Genomic DNA, 22,076 nt, shown 5'->3' with positions numbered 1-22,076 from the left:
AGAGAGAAGACTTTCTCTCTTTCCTTCACAATCTAATTAAAGATAAAAATAATTCCAATAAAGGGCCATGATTGAAAAATGCCTCATACTCTCCAATGGTTTCAAATTCAGGCCAACCTGAGTTACAAGACTGCCTCCACACTCTGTGCCCACAGGCAAGTCACTTAATCTCAGCTTCTTCATCTGTAAAATGGGCACAATAATAGTACGTATGTCACAGGTTAATTGTAAGAGTTAAATACATGCAAGAAAATTAGCACGGTGCTTGGCATGTAATTAAGTGCAAAAAAAAAAAATGTTCAGGGGCGACTGAGTGGGCGTCTGCCTTTGGCTCAGGTCATGATCCTAGCGTCCTCGGATTGAGCCCCGCATTGGGCTCTCTGTTCAGCAGGAAGTCTGCTTCTCCCTCTCTCTCTCTGCCTGCCATTCCCCCCTGCTTGTGCTCTCTCTCTCTGTCAAATAAATAAAACCTTTATAAAAAAATGTTTGCAGCAAATATTTGTTGGATAGTCTAGACCAGGCATTGTGCTAGGCCCTGGGAATCTGGAGACGAGGGACAGGGCTCCCACTGTGGAGAAGCTCACTAGACGACTGCGGACACAGGGAAGGCACGTGGCTGTGACTATAGCACACTGCACAGAAATAATGTCTGTGCTGGGTCTTTTTTTTTTTTTTTTTAAGGTTTTATTTATTTAACAGAGAGAGACAGCCAGCGAGAGAGGGAACACAAGCAGGGGGAGAGAGAGAGGGAGAAGCAGGCTCCCAGCGGAGGAGCCTGATGTGGGGCTCGATCCCAGAACACCAGGATCGTGCTCTGAGCCGAAGGCAGACGCTTAACAACTGCGCCACCCAGGCGCCCCAGAAATAATGTCTGTGCCGGGTCTTGAGGCGCGGCCAGTGGTGTTCACTCAGGTGAAGGAGGTAGAACATTCCCGATGAGAGAACACACGCGCAAAGGAGCCAAATGCTCTGTGCTTCTGCGGAACCACATGCATCCGATGACGGCCACGTGTGTAGGGGGCAGGCATGGTGAGTGAGCCTGAATGTTAGTTCCCCAAAGAAGGGACCTGCACAAGGTCTTCCTCACATACGCTATTTCCCTTTTTGACACCACTACCAGGCAGCTCAGAGCTGATTTTTAGGCTCAATTACACACTTCCCCGAATCTAGGTTTTCTGCTGTCATTATTCTCTTGCCCCAGCTTCCTTTATAGCTTGGACCTCAGCCATCAATCTGGTGTTTGGTTTTATGGTATGCTGCCATTTATCATAAACTGCCTTAATTGCGTTCTGAGCATGGATGGCACGTAAACGAATGAATGATGAAATACAAAAGTGTACGGATGAGAATGAAGTCAGAACAGGGTGGTGAGAGGGGCTTGTTCGCAGCTGCCTCCCCAGGGCAGGGCCCACCGTAGGAGCTCAGTAAACTGCTGACTCAGAGAGTGACATTAGGAGTATTTCCCCCACGAGAAGGCTTCTCTGTAAGATACAAAAGAACCGGCCTAGGGGACCGTTCACTGGCCCCAGCACACATATGGGCTCCGTACTGGACTTCCTTGTATACTGTTCCCTACTTGTTTGGGCTGGAAGCCTTGCTGTCCCAGCCAGATGGCGCGCTATACCTCATGGACTTTGCCATACATATCGCTGTCTCCCAAACTGCACTTACAGAGCTGGCCACAAGGCCGCTTCCCCAAATTTCTGTGGTTTTAGCCTAATAAACCCACAGTTCTTTGTAGTTGAACAAGGGTGAGCACCTCGGTCCCTTCCAAGACTGGCTGGAATCGTTTCCTCCCTGACCACATGTTTGACCATAGGGAATAGCATTTCTTTCACTCATCAAGTTAATCGATGAGTATTTGCTGGATGAAAGAAGGAAAGAACTGCTTCTTATGGGTCTGTATTGAAGCGTTTGCACATTTTTAACAACTGCATTATTTGACCCCTTTCCACAAAAGGCAGGGAAGGCAGGGAGGAGCCGCCAGTCCTCTAGAGAAGGGACAGAGGCTCCCAAGGAGCAGTGATGGGGATGGCAGGCCCGTAAAAGCCACTGCCACTGCTGCTTTCATGGTGGGCAGACTTTTCCTTTTGACTCTCAAGTGTCAGCATCAGGACCAGGGCAGGTGGCACGCGGAGAACTCACGTTCCAGCTGTGCTCAGTGCTGCCTGCTGGCCCCTGATCCCAAAGGGCCTCTTCCACACCTTCCTTCCTTCCTCCTTCCCTTTCTTCCTCTCTCTCCCTTTCTCTCCCTGCCTCTCTCAGTGAAAGGACTCCCTTGACAAGAGTATCAGGTTTCAGTTGTCCGTGTCCTGGGAAATTACAGGATCTTTCTCCCTTTCTCTTTTTAACCAGGATTACACATTCAGAGCGAGTTGGCTCCCAGGGCCTGCCTGGCTGCTGCATGGCTGGAGGATGCCAGAGGCTCCTGGGCTTGGCCACTCAGGGGAGGGCAGGCAGGTCACTGAGTGGACCTGGCCTGCTCTCCCGTCTTCTGAAGTCCAGGGACCCCCACCTCAGAATTCTGAGAGCCCTAGCCATCCTTGCAGGGCGTGGGGGTGCAGCTCAGGTCTACCCTCCCTGGTCAGGCATCTGGCCACCAAGTCTCCTTCCACTCCAGGGACAACTACAGCAAGAGGAAAAGATGGGAGATACCAGGTTATACGTGGTCTGACTATTGTTATCTAGAAAGAGAAGCATTTTGCAATGTATACATTTGGCAAATCATTATGCTGTATATCTTAAACTCATACAATATTAAATGTCAATTATATCTCAATAAAACTGGATTAAAAAGAAAGAGAAGCAGGCCAAGCGAGTTTGGGATGAGATGAGATTATGAGACGAGCAGAGGGGAGAGAGTGGAGAGATGAAAGAAAGAAGAGACTCTGTAAATTCCCTGTGGCCCCGGGCCCCAGGGTTTTGGCCACCAAGAATGCAATGGAGCAAACATGACTCTTAGGACATGGCCTGAAACAGGTCTTCTTTAACAAAGTGGAAAGGATCAAGGGCCACCTGGCCGGCTCGGTTGGTAGAGCATGCGACTCGTGATCTCAGGGTCGTGAGTTCAAGCCCCATGTTGGGCATGGAGCCTATTTAACATAAAAAAAGAAAAGAAAAAGAAAATTAGAAAAGATCAAAAGAGTGACTCTGGGGTGTGGGAGACTGAACCCAGTTGATCATCAGTAGCATTTGCTGGGTACAGCTCTTCTCTCCTGAATCAGAGCAAGTTGCCCCTCGGTGTAAAAGTGCACATGCTGTCCCCCAATTTGAAAGGCCTGAAACATGCGGTCTAGTTTTGACCCCCCCCATGGACAGTGAAGGTTGTGGACTCATAGCCTCTTGGAGGCCAGGCGTCACCGAAGCCCTCGTTCTACAGGTGGGAAAGTGACGGCTGAGAAGTCACATGACGTCCCAAGCTCACTCAGGGCCTTAGTGACAGAACCCACTCCAGAACCCAGGCCTTGACTCAGTGCTCCTCCCCGCCCACCCCAGCAGGGGTGGGGTGGGGGTTGCTGGCCAACTCCCGAGGGAGGCCCAAGTGATTTACACAAACAAAGCAGACTAAGATCAAAAGGTGAGTTGGTGGTAGGCTGTGGGTGTGGAGTTGGGGTGGGTTCTGAGTTCTTGGGGCCAAGCCTGCGGGTGGAAACAGCCCCTTTTGGCCTCCGAGTGTCTCTGAAATACCAGCCGCTGTCAGCCTTCCGCTGTCCTCCAGGCCAGGGCTGCTGGGACACTTGGTGTTTTCCAGGACAAAATTCTGAGCACCTTAAAAGAGGGCCGCAGGGGGGTTGGGATCAGCATCTGGCTCAGATTTCCTTACTCTGAGCCGGACACAGTCTTAGGAAACTGCCCACAGTGCACAGTCCTATCATTCAAATGAAACCTAAAACCCAAGCCCCAGGGAGTCACACGTGGTCACCAAGGACACCCCAGTCTGGGGCTAAGCCAAGGGCATTCGCCTGGGCGGCTCGAGACTACTCTATGGCTGGGATCAGTTCTTTCCTCAGACCCACGGCACCACCGCACCCATTCCCTCTCAGGAGCCACTGGCCAGTCCCCCCTGAGTCACAAAATTCCCTGTGCTTACCTTGGGGCTCACTCTGCTGTGGCAACAGCATGCAACTTCCCAGGGTTATGAGAAATAACTTTCCTAAGAGTGTCACCAGCTGCAGACGCCCCTGTCATAAACTGTCCCAGCTCTAAGCCGCCTAGGGCTTTTATCCCCTCCCTCTTAGCTACTCATTACCCAGCTTAATTAGGCCAGGAAATGCTCTCGCAGAGGACACTCTCGGCAGGAGGCGAGGCTGGAGGAGAGATTCTCAGCAGCTCCACTTCCTGAGGCTGGAGCTGGGGGCTGGGGAAAGCCTGGAGGAGGACTGTGGAGATGGCAGGGCTGTGTCCTCCCATGAACAGCTGCTGGGAGAGAGGCAGAGATGCGCACATTTGCTCCCCAGGCCCTCCAGGGAGCTGAGGGTTGCCCTTGTTTACAGAACGGCACCGGATCTGAAAGCTTGCAAGTGCCAGCCCACCCCCACCCTCACCCGCCCCTCTCAATGAACCAGCCGCGCCCCCCCATAACCACTTACAGTACTTCAGCCCAGTCCCTGACATAATCAAGCCAGACCCAGCCCGACACTGCCTCCCATGTTTGGCCAGCCCCTGACCTTCACCCTAAACCGCTTCGGTCGGACGGTCGTTTGGGTGGCAGGGTTGGCCCCCCCAGGAAGATAACACCAAGGTCCTCCTGAGGAGGAGCGCAGGACCGAGTGGGCCCTTCTGCTGCAGCAGTGGGCGAGTCACAGGTGACACTCTCTAGGGGTTACCACGCGGGATTGCCAGTCTCAAGTCCAGCCTTGCTGTCCTCTGTAAATCTGTGACCTTGGATAAACTGTGTTGTCTTCTTGAGCCTCAGTTTCCTGAAATGCACAGAGAAATAGAGCACCGTCGACCTCTTGCAAGGGTGAGACCATCTACTACATCCTCATGGCAGAAACAGGCGAACGTTCAGGAAAAAGGAGCTGGCGTTCCCATTGTCAGGACTGTGGTCAAGGGGCTTTGCCTCTGAGCCAGAGGAGGAAGTCTGCAGTCATTGACACCCCACCCCTGCTTTTCTTTAAGGGAAACTTAAGAAAGGGGGAAACTAATATTAGAGCTCCCACAATCTATTGGAGCCATTCATACTTACATTATGTCACTTATTAAATTATCTGCTCAGGCTTCTGGATACAAGTGAGTGACCTGAGGCTCAGAGAGGGTGGGTACCAGCTAGTAAATGGCAGAGCAGATCCTGGGTTATAGGATCTGGTTAAGTCTGAGGCTGATGCAGGGCCTGGAAACGTCAGAACACCACCGACCTACAGTGAGGAGGGTGACCCGAATCCCAGTACCAACGGGTGGATCATCACTGTCCAAGAGGGGATTTTGAAGGCTTAGAGTCAGGATGTCATCGAGGAACGAGTCTGCCTGGGGCGGCTCTGTGGTCCCGTGGCACACACACCCACCGACCTTTCAGCTCTGGAGCCATCTGGTGCAACAGTCCCTGCTTTATGGTTTTGTGCCTGGCTGCTTCTGTGGCATCAGTGTTTTCTGAGAAAATGTCAATTTCTTGACCAGTGACCTCACTTTCCTCACCTGGAGGAGATAGACGTGATTCTCGGCTCTCGGATGCCCAATAGCACTGTGATCAGAAGGTTCACAGGTAACTTTGAAAAGTGCTTCCCATTCTACCAAGAAAAAATGACGTGTTCCATAGTAGGAATGGGGTGGGGGTGTTGAGAAAGATGGGGTATCTCCAATTCTATCCAGAGGAGGGCAGTAGTCTATTTACCCATAGAGAACACCCCGTGACCTAGGTTCCCCCGGGTCCCCAAGGGGAGTCTTCATCTGCTTTTGATCCACCCAAGGAGTTGCTCCCCTGCCTCCCCAAACTCCTGTCCATTGGTTTTGGGGATCCACCCGTGTCAGGGGTCCACGACTGATGGACTGACTTGGCTGTTCTCACTTGAAATCCATAAACTCAAAGAAGCTCCTGGCTGAGCAGTCGGAGGCATCCTGACTAAAGCTTGAGGGTCTGTGGCTTTGTCACTCTCTGCTTGTGATCTGAATAAGTGAAGTCCGGGTGAAGAAAACAACTCAACCGCTTCCCAGGCTGCTGGAAATGGCCTGCGGCTCCAGGGAACAAAACGTGCGTGAAGTTACCGGGAGGCAGGCTTACCATACAGAAGGCCCCAAGTGCTGGAGTCCGTGAATCACTCAGGCTGGCCGAGGCGGCGGGGCCCAGGCGAGGCACATGCGGGTGGGGGCTAACGGGAAGGGAGGCGTGGGTTGGTCTGTTTAGGGCCTTTCCACCCCAGGGCTCCGTTCACAAGGGTGCTGTGAAGCGGAGCTCAGGAGGGGGTGGGAGGAGGGGCGGCTGGAACACAGAACCAGGACGCCCAGCTCTGGCACACAGCAGTCTCCCTTTGGGGACCATCTGGGGCACCTTTCAGGCCTTCGCTCTCTTTCATTCCATCTACACCCCACCCCTCCCCTCTTTCCACCCACTGGGAGGCATCATCTTCCTCTGGCTGACTCCTACACAGAGGCAGGAGTGGGAGAGCCGCCTCCACCCTGAGCAGCTCGGGGGCAAACATCTGCTCACTGCCATTGTTTCTCCTTCTTTAGGGGGTGGGAGGGACCCGGTGGAGCTCTGCGGAGCCACACACCCAAGCTGCAGTTTGGTATACCCTCCTCCCCAGGAACGGGGAAGAGCTGAACACTCCCCTGGGCCTCTCAGAGGGATTTTCAGCGGGTCATTCCCACAGGGCGGGGGCTGCTGCTGGCGGGGGAGCCGGAGGAAGGGTGACATTCACCCTCTTTGGCAACACCCCTCATTTTTGTTCCCTAGATCCCTGGACCTGGCAAGGCCACGTGGCTGATGGATACAGTCACCTGTGTCCCTCCCTCCCATCTGGGTCCGCTCCTACGCCACTTCTAAGCACCAGGCCTGCCGCAGAGCACCTGGAGTCTTGGGTGTGGGCAGGCGCTTGTCTCACCAAACAGCTAAATACCAGGCCAAGGGCCCTGATTCACACATACCGCAGGGGCTGTGGGTTCAAGCAGTCACCGGCTGACCTGCCTAAGAAAGGCAGGGATTTGTTCCAGCACCTTCCTGGCAACCCCACCTACTTAACACCAAGTTTCAAATGCCAGGTTGGAGATAGAACCGCAGTGAAGTGATTCTGGAAATACTGGTGTCAGGGATGTGGCAGTTAAGCAAGTGGAGGAGGCAGGCCCTCAGCCGGTGCTTGCCCTCTGGGGAAGGTGTAAACCCAGCAGCAGATAGAAGGACAAACCGTGGGGGGTCAAGGAGAACAGGGGAGAGCAGAAGCAAGTCAGGGGAAGGCGTCTCTGAGGACCGGACGTCTAAGCGGAGGTGAGCAGAGGTTAGGCAGGCCAGGCTAGTCTTGCAGGTAGCTGTCAGAGCTAAGATTCTAAGACAATATAAGGCAACACGTTCCGAACCCAGGCAGGCTCCAAAGCAGAGTTCTGACTCTGGCCTTCTAATGATTCATCGTGTGGTCAGACTAGCAGCCCCTAATTTCCCTGTGGACGATGCTATCGGCCTGTCTCCCAAGGATAAGAGATGTGTGCCTTAAAAGTGTTTTGAGATCCCCAGACAAGACCCAACATCCTGTTATTACCAGTTGCAACATGTTATTTCTGCTTTCTACCCAGTCCGCAAAAAGAAGAGCCTTCTCAGAACGGTGCCCCGTCCCTTCCCAGCCTCAACTGGGTGCTTCCCCTGAAAATGAATATAGATTCCCACAGATGGTTCCAGATGCTTTCATTCTCTCCCCCCTTGTGGATGAGCCTTCACATGTAGAGACCCCTGTTTCTGCAGTCTCTCCTTCCATGTCATTTTTTTCACAACTTCATGACTTTTTTCTTTCCAAGTAAACGATAAAAGGATTTGGAGTAAGTCAAGAGGCCTTCCGTCCCTCTCCCCTCCCTCCCCCTGCCTCACTCACCCAGTGCATCTCCATGGTGCATAATTCAGGGCACTTCCCATGGCGACGTCACTCGGACATACGTGCATATCAGCCGGAATCGTACTCTTGGTTTATGATTTATCTTTCAGTGTATGTCCTTATCTCTTGTTGATAGCTGTTGCGTAGTACGACTTAGTCTGGGTGTTACTACTTGTTTCTTATGTATTTATTTTTATGCACTCCCATGTTTATTGCTACCTTATGACAATAGACGACATATGGTAACAACGTCAGTGCTCGTCAATGGATCAATTGATAAAGATACATACTGTATGATATTCACCTATATGTTGTATCTAAAAAGCCAAACTCATAAAAGCAGAGTGTAAAATGGTGATTATCAGGGGATAGTAGGAAAATAGGAATGATTTTTTTTTTTATGGTACAAACTTACAACTGAGAGACAAATGACTTGTTTTTTATTGGTGGATATTTGCCCCTCACCCTTTTATTGTTATTGCATACGGATGACTTCTTTACAAGGTGGGCTGGATTTCAGATATTTTTATTTTCTAGAAAACTTTCTTCAGCAGGGCAAGATGAGAAATCCACCGCTGATAATGCTGGTTTTGTTTTTCTTTTAGTTAAGTGCTATCTTTGGAATCATCGCCCATTTGCTCCAGGGCCAGGGAGCCTCACGTTAAGATGACCTTAGCCTCCTTGCTCAGCACCGCCCCCGCCCCCAGTCCCCATCAGGTGGTGACCAGTCATTTCCCTCATTTTGTCTGATACCCTGCTCCGTCTCCGATGGACCAGGCTCACCATTTTCAGCTTGCGTGTGTCTTTCTCCCACAGTGGAAGTAACTTGGGCCCCGCACCCCAGCCCCTCATTTCCCCAGGAGCCCTTTGGACCTGAGTCATCTCTTACCTCAACCCCTCCAGCCCCTTCCCCTGGCAGGCCACTCTCTGTGCCTATCTGCCTCTGTTGAAGCTTTTCTCTGCCTGTCCTGATCTCGTTTGTCCATTTGTACTTCCTCCCTGTCTTCTGAGGGAGTTTCCAGTGCCCCCTCTAGCCTGAACCCTTCCTGTGCTCTCCCTTCTGCTGTCTTTCTTTTCTCCCCTCTCGGCACCTTTTGTTTCCTACCTCACTCTCCAGGTGTCTCCCCCCCCCCCCCCGCCCCCGCCCCGTGGTCTCTCCTCAAACAGCCTCTGCTCCCAGCATCTCTTTCCCTAAAGCCATCTTCGGTCACCAGGTTTGTGTAGCACAAAGTGAAGAAGCTTGGCAATTACCTAATGAGTCCACACAATGCAGGCAACCAATTAAAACATCCTTGACACAACGGATCCCCTCACTGTGTAAGGCTGAACTCCAGCGAGGTCTGCCCTTCACCAGACCTGTCACACCATCTAGATGATTGGGGTGACGATAACTGATGTTTATCTCACTAGCAAGTGAGAACTTCAGAACCTCTCTGTCTGGCTGCCATCTCTCCAAATAAAGGATATTTAAATATACCTGCAAACAAAAACAGAAAAACAGAACACACAAAAAACCACTTTCTTAGAGTTGGTGTATAACTGTGAACTGAAATCCATCCTCAGAATAGGAATTTCTGTGGAAAGTGCTGTTTGCATGTAACTTAAATCCCAGCATTTAAGGACATAGATGTGTCCTTTTGCAAAATACACAGCAGAACTGAGCGTAGCAGCTTTTATAACTTCAAAGACCTTGACATTCCTCCCTCTTGCCTTGTTATAAAAGTACAAACCAGAAGAGTCCTAATAAGTTAGCATTGGTCACGTGCTTGGGGCTGGTTGAGGATAGAAGCCACTTCTCTGATCTCAACACATTTTGTTTTTTTTTAAATTTTTTATTTGCCTTGCTCAGTGGGGAGCCTGCTTCTCCCTCTGCCTGCCGCTCCCCCTGCTTCTGTGCGCTCTCTCTCTCTCCAGCAAATTAATGAATAAAATACTTTTTTAAAAAATAAAGTTTTTTATGTGTGTAATCTCTACACCTACCGTGGGTCTTGAACTCACAACGCCGAGAGGCGCACACTCTTCCAACTGAGCCAGCCAGGCACCCCTCAACACATTTCTTTTCTTTTTTTTAAGACTTCTGGCCACAGGACCTGAGCCGCAGGCAGCCACTGAGCCACCCAGATGCCTCCTGACGTGTCTTTCTAAATGTGAGTTGTAATCTCCTGGAGTTGGAGATCTAAGAGTTGGTCTCAGGTCCTAGTTCAACCACTTACTAGCTGTGTGTCTTTGGGCAAGTGACTGTCCCTCTACGAACCTTGATTTTCTCACCTGTATAATGGGGAACCCCTCCTAGGGTTGTGGTGAGACATAACTGAGACACCATATTTGTAACATTGCTTTAAAATAAAGCACAGGAGCTCTCGATTGGGGTGCCTGGCTGGCCCAGTTGGCAGAACGTGTGACTGTCGGTCTCAGGATTGTGTTGATCTCAAGCCCCACATTCGGTGTAGAGATTACTTAAGAGAAGAAGAAGGAGAAGGAGGAGAAGAAGGAGAAGCAGCAGCAGCAGCATGCTCTGAGGGTTAAAATAAGGGGCACCTGGGTGGCTCGGTTGGTTGAGCATCTGACTCATGGCTTCTGCTGGGATTGTGATCTCAGAGTTGCACTCTCAGGGTCATGGGATCAAGCCCTGCCTCAGGCTCCATACTCAGTGGGGAGTCTGCCTGAGGTTCTCTCTTTCTCTCTCTCTCTCTGCCCCTCTCCTGGCTCCCGCTCTCTCCCTCTCAAATAAATAAATGAATCTTTTTTTTTTTTTAAAGATTTTATTTATTTATTTATTCGACAGAGATAGAGACAGCCAGCGAGAGAGTGAACACAAGCAGGGGGAGCGGGAGAGGAAGAAGCAGGCTCATAGCGGAAGAGCCTGATATGGGGCTCGATCCCATAACGCCGGGATCACGCCCTGAGCCGAAGGCAGGCGCTTAACTGCTGTGCCACCCAGGCGCCCCAATAAATGAATCTTTAATAAAATAAAATAAAACACAGGAAGTCCCTGATGGGTTCTAAAGTGGATAAAATTTCAAGTACATTTTCTTTGTTGAATTGTGTAAGAAATACAGATACGGGGAGGATCAGATTTAAACACACATGACTTATGAAATAAATTAAGAAAAATTTTACAAAAATGCTGGATTTTCCACGTTAAAGGAAGGTTTCAGCAAACTTTTAAAATGCTGTCTTCATATTTCTCACTTGTCAAGAACAAAATCTAGGATTTATCTGGTCTCACCGATCTTTAGGACTAGCAAAGAAACCCCAAATTAGGAGACCAACCGCACTCACCCACTCAGAAACCCTCTTTTGTGAGCATCACCCAGAGGAGTGAAGCTTTCCCTTCAGACACCCTGGACCCGAGCACAGACACCTTGCCCTTTTGTTTCTGTCCAGGGTCTCTCTATGGTTCTTCTTTTCCTCCCAGGTGAGCAATGTCTACGGCACAGTCCGTACACACTGGAGAGGCAATGCCGCGTGATGGATGGAACAAAATCATCAGTCAGTTATGAGTTAGGAGAGCTTGGATGGGTCACAAAGCCTCTAAGCCTCAGCTTCCTAAACTATAAAATGAAGATGATAATACCAGCCTTGTAGGAAATGTGTGATTAGATAAAAAAGCATAATTGAAAACAGATTATAAATTATATAGTAATCTATAATGCAAGCCATTATTATCATGATAGATCATTTTTTTAAGGTTTTTTATATTTTTTAAATAGATTTTACCCATTTATTTGAGAGAGAGAGCAAGAGTGGGGGGGCAGAAGGACAAGGAGAAGCAGACTCCCTGCTGAGCAGGGACCACCCCCGTCCCCACATGCAAGGCTCTATCCCAGGACCCTGGGATCATGACTTGACTGACTGAACCACCCAGGCACATCAAGATTCTTTTTAATTTTTAAATAATCTCTACACCCAACGTGGGGCTTGAACTCACAACCTGGAGATCAAGAGTCAGTTGTTCTACCAGCTGAGACAACCAGTAGCCCCAGAAACCAATTTCTTTAAATGCTTCTTTTTCCTTCGCATGGACTGCTGAGGAAGTCCCCCCCCTTTTTTTTTTAAGATTTTATGTATTTATTTGAGAGAGAGAGCACAAGTGATGGGAGAGGCAGAGGGAGAAGTAGAATCCCCGCTGAGAAGGGAGCCTGACGTGGGACTCGATCCCAGAACGCTGGGATCATGACCTGAGCCGCCCAAGTGTCCCTTCTGCTGCTGCTGCTGCTTCTTCTTTTTTAGGGATTTTATTTATTTATTTTAGAGAAAGTGCGCATGAGCATGAGTGGGGGAGAGGCAGAGGGAGAGAGAATCTCAAGCAGATTCCCTGCTGAGCAGAGCCCAACCTGGGGTTCGATCTCACTACCCTGAGATCACTACCTGAGCCAAAATCAAGAGTCTGACACCTAACCGACTGCACCAGCCCAGTGCCCCATTCTTTTTTTTCTTCCTGCATCTCCTTTGTGTCCCTTTTGCCTTCTCCTTCCCGTCCATGTCCCCTGTCGTTGTCCACCCTCCCTGTACCTACCACTGAGCTTTGATCATGGGCTCCAAGGAAACCTTCCAACATGTGTGACCCCAGCATTTCTAACCCCTGCTTACCATTGCATAACTTTTTTTCTTCTGAACACATGGAGGTTACAATCCAATGCAAAATCTAATTCTGGGGGAAGGATGGGAAGAGGGTTCTTCTTCCAGCAGTCTTTGTCTGCATGATTCCAAAAAGAGGCACATTGTTTGGGAAAGGGCAAACTGCTCACTTCTGCCCAAGTAGTGCTTCTTCAGGAAATACACACTCATGAGTGTTTATCGATGTAACGCACACCGTCGTGAATATTATCGAAATCTGTTAGCCAGAGAAGCCAAGATCTTGCCACGGGAGAGGGGACAGAGAAGGAAGTAGAAGAGTACTTGCATGATGACAGAGCAAATGGAGAGAAAAGGAGATTAAGATGATGGGAAGGAGGGGCGCCTGGCTGGCTCAGCGGGTGGAGCACATGACTCTTGATCTCAGGGTCATGAGTTGGAGCCCCTTGCTGGGTGTAGAGGTTACCTAAAAATAAAATCTTCTTTTTAAAAAGATTTTATTTATTTATTTGAGAGAGAGCGAGAGAGCGAAAGAGCACATTGCATAAGCAGGGGAAGGGGCAGAGGGAGAAGCAGACGCCCCATTGGGCAGGGAGACCGACGTGGGACTTCATCCCAGGACCGTGAGATCATGACCTGAGTTGAAGGCAGATGCTTAACCAACTGAGCCACCCACCCAGGCACCCCAAAAATAAAATCTTAAAAAAAAAAAAAAGATGATGGGAAGGAGAAGAACATAGGAGGCAGAAGAAGGAAAAAAGCAAAAAGAACTTTCTGCAAAGGAATCTTTTTAAGAAGAAAAATTTGGTTTCCTTCTCAGGGTGCAGAATTCTAGGTTGATTATTTTCTCTCCCAACACGTAAATATTTCACTCAACTCTCATTTGCATGGTTTCTGAGAAGACAGAATTCTTATCTTTGTTCCTCTATCGTTAAGATGTTTTTTTCCTCTGTCTTCTTTCAGGACTTTTTCTTTCTTTGATTTTCTGTAATTTAAAAATGATGTGCCTTAGGTGTGGTGTTTAGGCATTTATTCTACTTCGTCTATTTTGAGTTTCCTTGATCTGTGACTTGGTGTCTGATGTTAATTTGGGGATATTCTCAGTTGTTATTGTTTCAAATCTTTCTTCTATTCCTTTCTCTCTTACTTCTCCTTCTGGTGTGTCCTTCTGGCACACTTTTTGTTGCTGTCTCATAGTCCTTGGATGTTCAGCTCTGCTTTTTTCAGTCTGTTCTCTTTGCTTTCCAGTTTTCAGGGATTCTATTACTATAACCCCTAATTTAGAGATTCTTTCTTCAGCCATGTCCACAGGGATTCTTGATTTTTGTTACAGTGTCGCTGTTGTTTTTATCTCTAGCATTTTGGGGGAAGAGGGTTCTTTCTTAGGGTTTCCATCTCTGCTTACTTTATCCATTAGAGCTCTTAACGTATTAATCATAGTTGTTTTAAATTCCTGATCTGATAATTCCAACATCCTTGCCATATCTGGTTCTGATGCTTGCTCTTCAAATTGCGTTTTTTGCCTTTGGGTACGCCTTGTAAATTTTTCAAGATAGCCGGACACACACTGCGTAAGAGGAACTGCTGTAAATAGGCCCGTAGTAATGTGTTGGTGAGGCATGGAAGGAGGGGAAACATTCTACAGTGTTAGTGAACCTGTGCCTGCACTGTGAACTTCACAAGATTCTCAGGCTTCCCCCCACCCTCGTGAGTGGGACGGGATGGCTAGAGTGGGCTGAAGTTGGGTATTACCCTTCCCCAGGTCAGTTAGGCTCTAATAACGCCACAACAGGTTAGGTTAGTTTCCCCTGAGGGCAGGCCTCTTTAAGAAGGACAGAATGTTCTGGCTATTTCAAAATGTTTCCTTTCATTCTCCCCCTTCTGGAAGCCCAAGGTGATTTTCTTTCCTTTCTATGGGAATCTGTAAGAACTCCTAGACGCAAATCTCACATTATTGTCAGGGACCCCCATTACTGGGTTCCCCTGGAGTTTTTAACTCTCAGACTTGTCCACATAAGCCTCCAGCAATTCATCAATTATAGTTCAGGCTTTCCTATCCCCAGCACTGGTTTCTGCTTTGAGTCTTTAAGACTTCCTCTATTTATCTGTCTCTCTTTCCAATCCTGAGGGGAGCAGTTTACCCTGTGTCCTCCCCTCTCTCACAGATCCAAGAAAAATTGTTGACTTTTCAATCTGTTCAGCTTTTTACTTATCTTTGCTAGGATAAAGTGGCAACTCCCAAGCTCCTTTCATGTGGAACCAAAAACCAAAGTCTGGCTCCATTTTCCAGAGAGGTAAAATAATTTCAGCTCTTAGTCTATAATTCCTTCCTTTCTCTCTGCTTGTTTTTTCTACTACTGTCTTGAGGTGTTCAAGATCTATAGCTCAGTTTGAGTGGAACATGTTTCTAGACGTGTTAAACTGCTTGTTATCGATATGTTTTCTGTATCATGCCTTGGGGTTTTGCTTCTTCTCTGCTTTTTTATTTTTAAGGAATTTATTCTATCCGCTATCTATTCAAAGGTGAAACAAAGAAAACTTAGTGCTTAGGAATGGAGAAAAAAGACATGTGTAGCCTGAATTGTGACACAAACGGCAGATTCATGTTTGTGCTTTCTTCCCACCTACACCCGTCAGAGCTGTTGACTGAAAACAACAGCCAACTCTGGATAACTCAAGAAGAGAAGGAATTCACTGAAAGGTGATCTCCAGGAAAATTGGAGAATCAGGCTTCGAAAATGGGCAAAACCCAAATCTGTCCATATACCCACGAACCCTAGCCAGAACCCACCTCAGAAACAGTCTGGCTGATAAACCCCAGGATGACTCTAGCGGCACTCGGCTCCATTTCTGTGAATTATCAGTAACCACTTCTACATCTCCATGGCACTCCCTCCCGATCCAAAGAATTGAGCTAAACCAAATTATGTTCCCTGTGGGAAGAGGAAATGCTGGTTCAGCCTTCCATGGTGGAAGACAGGATCTTTAATCCCACTAGGACTTCTTCACTGGGAAAGACTCATAAGTGGGATGGATGTTTGGAAATGGACAACCGAAGCAATGACCCAAGTCCGCTATAACCTACCCTTTTTATAGCCCAATATCCACATGCAGCCGTCTTCCTACTTATAACTTCCCAGGAGGTGGAAGACATCCTCCTCCCTAACTACATTGTCTAGCAGCAGTCCTACTTCACTTGAAGGAAGGAAGGATCAATGACCCAGTCAACATTCCAACTCCCTCTTTTTCTTGTTTGCTTGATGGCACAAGGAGACAAAACATCAGGTAGCTTTATGAGCTTGTATTTCAATATGTCTCCTGTGGAAGCTTTCTTCCCATGGGCACTAAAACCTCTAAACCGGTAAAGAGCAGATTACATGGGCATAGGAAGCAAAAAAATTTGTGAATGGGTCACTGGGTATAATTTTGCCCACTTTCATTTCCTGGTTCGTAGCTCTGTATATTTTGCATTTTTTTTTTTTAAAGATTTTATTTATTTATGTGACAGAGAGAGACAGCCAGCGAGAAAGGGAACACAGCAGGGGAGTGAGAGAGGAAGAAGCAGGCTCCCAGCGGAGGAACCCGATGTGGGACTCGATCCCAGAACGCCGGGATCACGCCCTGAGCCGAAGGCAGACGCTTTAACGACTGCGCTACCCAGGCGCCCCTATTTTGCATTTTTTAAAGTAATCTCTACACCCAACGTGGGGCTTGAACTCATGACCCTGACTGAGATCAACAGTCACATGGTGTACCAACTGAGCCAGCCAGGGGCCCCCGCTCTGTGTATTTTGGCTGTGGGAGGGACCAATCCTCATGTTGGTCATTGGTTCAGAGCATAAGCTCCACCTGCAGTCTAACACACCAATCTCTGAAAGGGCTGTGTCTTTGCTAGCCCATGTACACCACTCTCTTATGACTTCTTGACAATGCGGCCATGATAAGACTAATGAATCTTATGACAACAGTGTACTACTTATTTCTTTCACTGTAAAACCATGTTTGTGGGACACCTTGGAGATGTTGAAGGCATTCATTATCTTCACAATTTTTAAGATTTTTAAGTAATCTCTACACCCAGTGTGGGACTTGAACTAACAATCCTGAGATCAAGAGTCACATGCTGTACTGACCGAGCCAGCCAGGCACTCCTAACTTCACAATTTTTACATCAGCAGAATCAAGGAAAGCAAGCACAATCTAGGATAAGCGTTTATTCTGATAAGGACAAAATAGAGGTACCCTTTTGATGACAGAAGGGGTCTAATGTAATAAAGCTATCACCAGGTGGCTGGCTTGTCTCCCCAATGACTAGAACCATAACAAAGAGTTGGTGCGCTGCAAGCTGGGCCCACAGCAGCGGCAGGGGTCAGGTCAGCCGTGGTAAGAAGAAGTTCATGCTGTTGAGACCATCCCTATGATGTTCTTCATTCTCCTGCCACCACGACCTTTTGCTCCTGAGCCCAACATGTAAGCCCTGGGGTGATGGGGAAGGAAGCTTCCTGACATCCACCTGGTGGTCATCTTACCCACCTGATTGAAAGCCTTTTGGGAAGTGGAGGCCTTTTGGTTAAGAATTCACATGGGAGCGGCATCTGGGTGGTTCAGTCCATTAAGCATCTGCCTTCGGCTCATGATCACAGGCTCCTGGAATGGAGCCCCACTCAGCGGGGAGCCTGCTTCTCCCTCTCCCTCTGCAGCTCCCCTTGCTTGTGATATCACACGCACTCTCTCTCCCTGTCAAATAAATAAATAAAATCTTAAAAAAAAATGAATTCACGTGGGACACAAACATACCATCCAAAACCTCCCTCCCTGGATTATTGGGAATAATAAATAAATAAATAATAAATAAATAAATGTGAAATGCATGGCACAAACTTTGTGTTCGATAAATGGCACTTACTATCACTAAAGAACAGAATATGTACAATGTGTAAATATTCCCTGAAACCATGTTGAAAAAATATAGTAGAGAGAAAATATAAAGTACACCATTTGTAAAGTGCATAAAACAGCGCTCAATACAGGCTCCAGACACAAAGAAACTGTGTTTCTGCTGTAGGAAAACTACTAACTTTGATCTAATCCAAGAGTAGTCACTTTAATCAGAAAAAAAAAAAAGGTATTTTCATTTTGGAAACAAAAAACCCAATGTAGGTTTAGGTGCTGTGGTTGCTCAAAACTTTCTGATTGTATTATATTCCTGGGTAGGTGTAAGTTATGGTAAAGCTTTTCATGTGATGCAGAAAACCACAGAAGGAAAAGTATTTACAGATTTTGTTTAAAAGAAATTGTTTTGTAAGTTAATAATTTATGTTTAAATGACTCTTTTCCCCCTAATGATCGAAAACCGCTTGGTAGGCAACTGTGGTCACCACCTTACAAAGTGGGCAATAAATTGCATTAATAGTCCAATTCATATTTATTGCACAGGACATTGTGCGGGTTGTGGGCCCAGGCCAGAAAAGAAGTTTGCTCCAGCTTCTGGACAGCTGCAGTCCACCGTGGATAAAACAGAATGTGGGCACATACACAGAACAATACAATAAAATAAGGAGCACGGGGATACCCAACACAGGCTCCATGATGGCTGAGTAACCACAATGTCCTTCTCCTTCGCCTTTGGCAAACAGCCTCATTTCCAGGGGGAGAGAGAGAGAGGACTGCTCATAGTGCGTGTGTGCGTGCGTGCGTGAAGGGGGAGGGTGGCGTGGGTGGAGGCTGAGCCCTGGACACAGCATAGCTCGCAGGAGGTGGAAAGCAGGTCAGCCTGAAGGAGAAGGTCGATTGAGCTGCCAGGGCAGTAGCAGGAAATGAAGGGAATGAGGCAGGATGAAGGTCTTAAGGTCACCCTACATGTCAAGGACAGAGCCAGTCAAGAAAACTAGAAGTCAACACTCCCAGGCTCCTAACGTTACTGGGAGACACTGCTTCCTTGATATCTCATAAATCACGAAATTTTCCAAAGAAATAAACTCATTTAATTCCCCTCTTTGCTGCTATCGCTAAACTAGTACGTTTTCCCAGGGTTTCCGAGCCTTATCGCAGACACCGGAGGTGGAAACCAACTGACACGCACTAACTACAACCAGATGAAACGTTGTCAGTGGGCAAACCCTGGGACAGTCTGCAGAGCATCTCTTCAGCATTACAGATCTGCCCCCAGGAACCATCCCAGCCTTCGCACCTTCATCCTGACTGGCTGGCCGCTTCCCCGCACGTCCCTTTCCATCCAGACCCTTCCCCGCCTGTGTGAGCGTGTGTGCACACGTGTGTATGTCTGCTTGCGCACTGCTCTAAACGCCTCGAATGCTCAAGGTTTGTAGGTTTTAACCCTCCCACACCCATTGTCATGGTAGCAGCCACATAATTGGTCCCAATAAACGCTTGCTCACCATTTGGGGAAAATTTATGGGCGAAGGTACCCTTTTAGTGTTATTCCTTTGTTCCCCACTCCTAGGTGACCTTCAGTGAAATCCCTCGCTCTCGTGTTAATGTTCCCTGCACTTTCTGTGCAGCCCAGAAGGAGCCCATGAGTTGTCTCCCACACAAACCAGCCACACAGTGCAGGTTCCACTTCTAAGGGTTTGTTGTTGCCTTTGAAGTGTGATTTGAGAGGCTGTGCATTTCTGCCTCCCTCCACTGATGCCTAAAATGTAACCACGAGAGATTCATTCACCTGCACTCAGTATGTCATTTTCCCGATACCCTCTTTAAAGGCTTTTCCCTGCGCAGCCAAGAACCCTGCTTTAGGAGGTTGAATGACTCCTCCAGGAAGCTTTGAGACCTGTGAGGCCAAGGCAAGTCACCCAAATGCGTGGGAGCACCCCAGCCACACAGAGTTCCTGAGCAGCAGACCAAGTAACTCGGGAAAGCACCTGGCACCATGCTTAGCGCAAAGCCAAGGCTAGGTAGCGACTGCTTTCTTCACAGCTTCCTCAGTTTCTCATCTATGAAAAGGAGTGTCTACTTGCCTACCTTATACGGGTGACCTAAGAATCCACCTCCATGCCTGCCCCCTCTTTAGCGTCAGCTGCTTTTAGCTCCGTGGCTTTCAAGCGTTTTAAATCTCAACTCACAATAAGAAATCTGCCTCATATGCACACCGCCAGTCTTGCCTGGCTTCCTGTCCCGAGGACTGCTCCTCCTTGCCAAAATACCTATGTATTCCCCCTCACTCGCCCATCCCACCTCGTAGAAAACCCCACCCCTGACCCGGCTTGATCACATCCCAGGAAGGAACACGCCCTTCCCTCCACAGTACCAGTCCACATCACGTGTTGTGGACAATCCGTGACTTAACCCCACAAGTCCCACTCATCTCACGCTGGCCTCTAAGTCTTGCAGTGAGGACCAAGGTGGGCGTCAGGTTTCCCTTTCCAATCTTGCTTTTAGGGTGATTATGGGCACCTCTCCCCACTTGCCAACAAGTCTACTGATGCGCCAAACACAGGCTCTTACGCTGCTCGAGGACAAGCCCTTCACAGGGTGGTATAGCCTAAATGTCAGGAGGCACACCTCTCCTCAGAGCCAGCCCAGTCTCGTCATCATGCCAGGCAGCGTGTAGTTCCGTTCCTTCATCACCCACATACCCCCTCGCCCTCTCCCCTTCAGAACATCTGGTAACAAGACACAGGTGCTGGGCTGGGCTGCATGTCCCGGACACACCCCCCTTAGCTGTACAAAAAAAAAAGGGCCTGGAGACTATGGCTCTTGTAAGACTGCAATAAATTCTTAGGCAAGAGCCCTCCTTCTCCTTGGCTGTTGTCTGCAAGAAGAAAAAGGGAAGGTTTATTTTCCATCTACAAAAGATTTTTCTAAGAGTCCAATGAAATAATAAAATTTAACAGTTATCATCATTTATTTTTTAATTTTCATTAAGATTTTATTTATTTATTTATTTTTGAGAGGAGAGAGAGTAACAGAGAGAGAGAGAACACGAGTTGGAGGGGGGAAGGGCAGAGGGAGAAGCAGGCTACCTGCTGAGCACGGAGCCCAACACAGACTCTATCCCAGGACCCTGGGATCATGACCTGAACTGAAGGCAGACACTTAACTGACTGAGCCACCCAGGTGCCCAGAAATTATCCTCATTTAAAAAAAAAATTAAGCGGCACAGCCCAAAAAGTTTTTGAAGGTTTTATGTATTTATTTGGGAGACACAGAGAGAGAGAGCATGAGCAGGGGGATTGGAGGGAGAGACAGAGGGAGAGGGAGAAGCAGACTCCTGGCTGAGCAGGGAGCCCGATGCAGGACTCGATGCAGGGTTTGATTCCAGGACCCCAAGATCACCACCTAGGATGAAGGCAGACACTTAACCAACTGAGCCACCCAGGCGCCCCTGAAAAATTTTTTTAATTAAAGTAAATGCTCTGCCCAATGTGGGGCTCGAACTCATGACCCCGAGATCAAGAGTCACAGGTTCTGATGACTGAGCCAGCCAGGCGCCCCCCGTGTTCATTATTAAAATACAAATACACCTTACATCTTAGTTACCCATGCCTTAGTACACATACATTTATCAGGAAATTTGCAACCTGGGGCACCTGGGTGGCTCAGTTGGTTAAACGTTTGCTTTCGGCTCAGGTCATGGTCCTGGGGTCCTGGGATGGAGCCCCGCGTCAGGCTCCTTGCTCAGTGGGGAGCCTGCTTCTCCCTCTCCCTCTACCTGCTGCTCCCCCTGCTTGTGCTCTCTCTCTCTCTGTCAAATGAATAAATTAAATCTTTTTTAAAAATTAAAAAAAAATGAAATTTGCAACCAGAGATCTTAGAGAAAGGAGGAGTTAGGCAGGAAAGCAGAGAGGGTAGGAAAAGGCAGTAAAGATCAAATGGGGCATTGGAAAGTAAACACAGATATTAGGGGCGCCTGGGTGGCACAGCGGTTAAGCATCTGCCTTCGGCTCAGGACGTGATCCCGGCGTTATGGGATCGAGCCCCACATCAGGCTCCTCTGCTATGAGCTTGCTTCTTCCTCTGCCACTCCCCCTGCTTGTGTTTCCTCTCTCGCTGGCTGTCTCTATCTCTGTCGAATAGATAAATAAAATCTTTAAAAAAACAAAACAAAACAAAAAACCACAGATATTAAACATGGGATGATTTTGAGCCTCAGTCCCAGGAACCCAGGAACATACCTGAACTCCCCACCAAAAATATTGCTTCACAGATCCTTCAAGATCATTCTTTCTGTTTCTTGAGACCCTCTGAAGCATGTCCAACCACACAGCCCCTGTCCTCAGAGAGTTTACTATTTAATGGGGAAAAGAAATGTAAACAGTAACAAGATAGTGGTGTATGTCTAGTAGTATCATTTTTCACAATGGAGAGGGTGAGTGAGTCAAGGGAGGCCCCTAGAGAAGGCATTTGACATAAAACGCGGGTGCTCGAATCGGCAGCACATACGCTAAAATTGGAACGATACGGAGAAGATTAGCATGGCCCTCGTGCAAGGATGGCACGCAAATTCGTGAAGCGTTCCATATTTTT

At 48.2% G+C, this 22,076-nt stretch overlaps 1 long non-coding RNA gene and 1 other non-coding gene across 2 annotated transcripts; one reads left to right on the top strand and one right to left on the bottom strand.

Moving 5' to 3' along the window:
• Nucleotides 1-743: 743 nt before the first annotated feature.
• LOC130541859 (uncharacterized) lies at nucleotides 744-4,201 on the bottom strand. The gene is made up of 2 exons (XR_008955928.1): nucleotides 4,091-4,201; nucleotides 744-3,092 (listed from the first exon to the last, which is right to left on the bottom strand). It is a non-coding gene; the product is annotated as an uncharacterized LOC130541859 (long non-coding RNA).
• Nucleotides 4,202-21,969: 17,768 nt separating this feature from the next.
• LOC113258108 (U6 spliceosomal RNA) lies at nucleotides 21,970-22,076 on the top strand. Its single transcript, XR_003317123.1, has one exon. It is a non-coding gene; the product is annotated as a U6 spliceosomal RNA (small nuclear RNA).

Source organism: Ursus arctos, unplaced genomic scaffold (genome assembly GCF_023065955.2).
Source record: "Ursus arctos isolate Adak ecotype North America unplaced genomic scaffold, UrsArc2.0 scaffold_26, whole genome shotgun sequence".
In the NCBI taxonomy this organism is placed as follows: domain Eukaryota; kingdom Metazoa; phylum Chordata; class Mammalia; order Carnivora; family Ursidae; genus Ursus; species Ursus arctos.
Note: the sequence above shows the minus strand (reverse complement) of the source record. Positions and strands in the feature narration are given on the sequence as shown.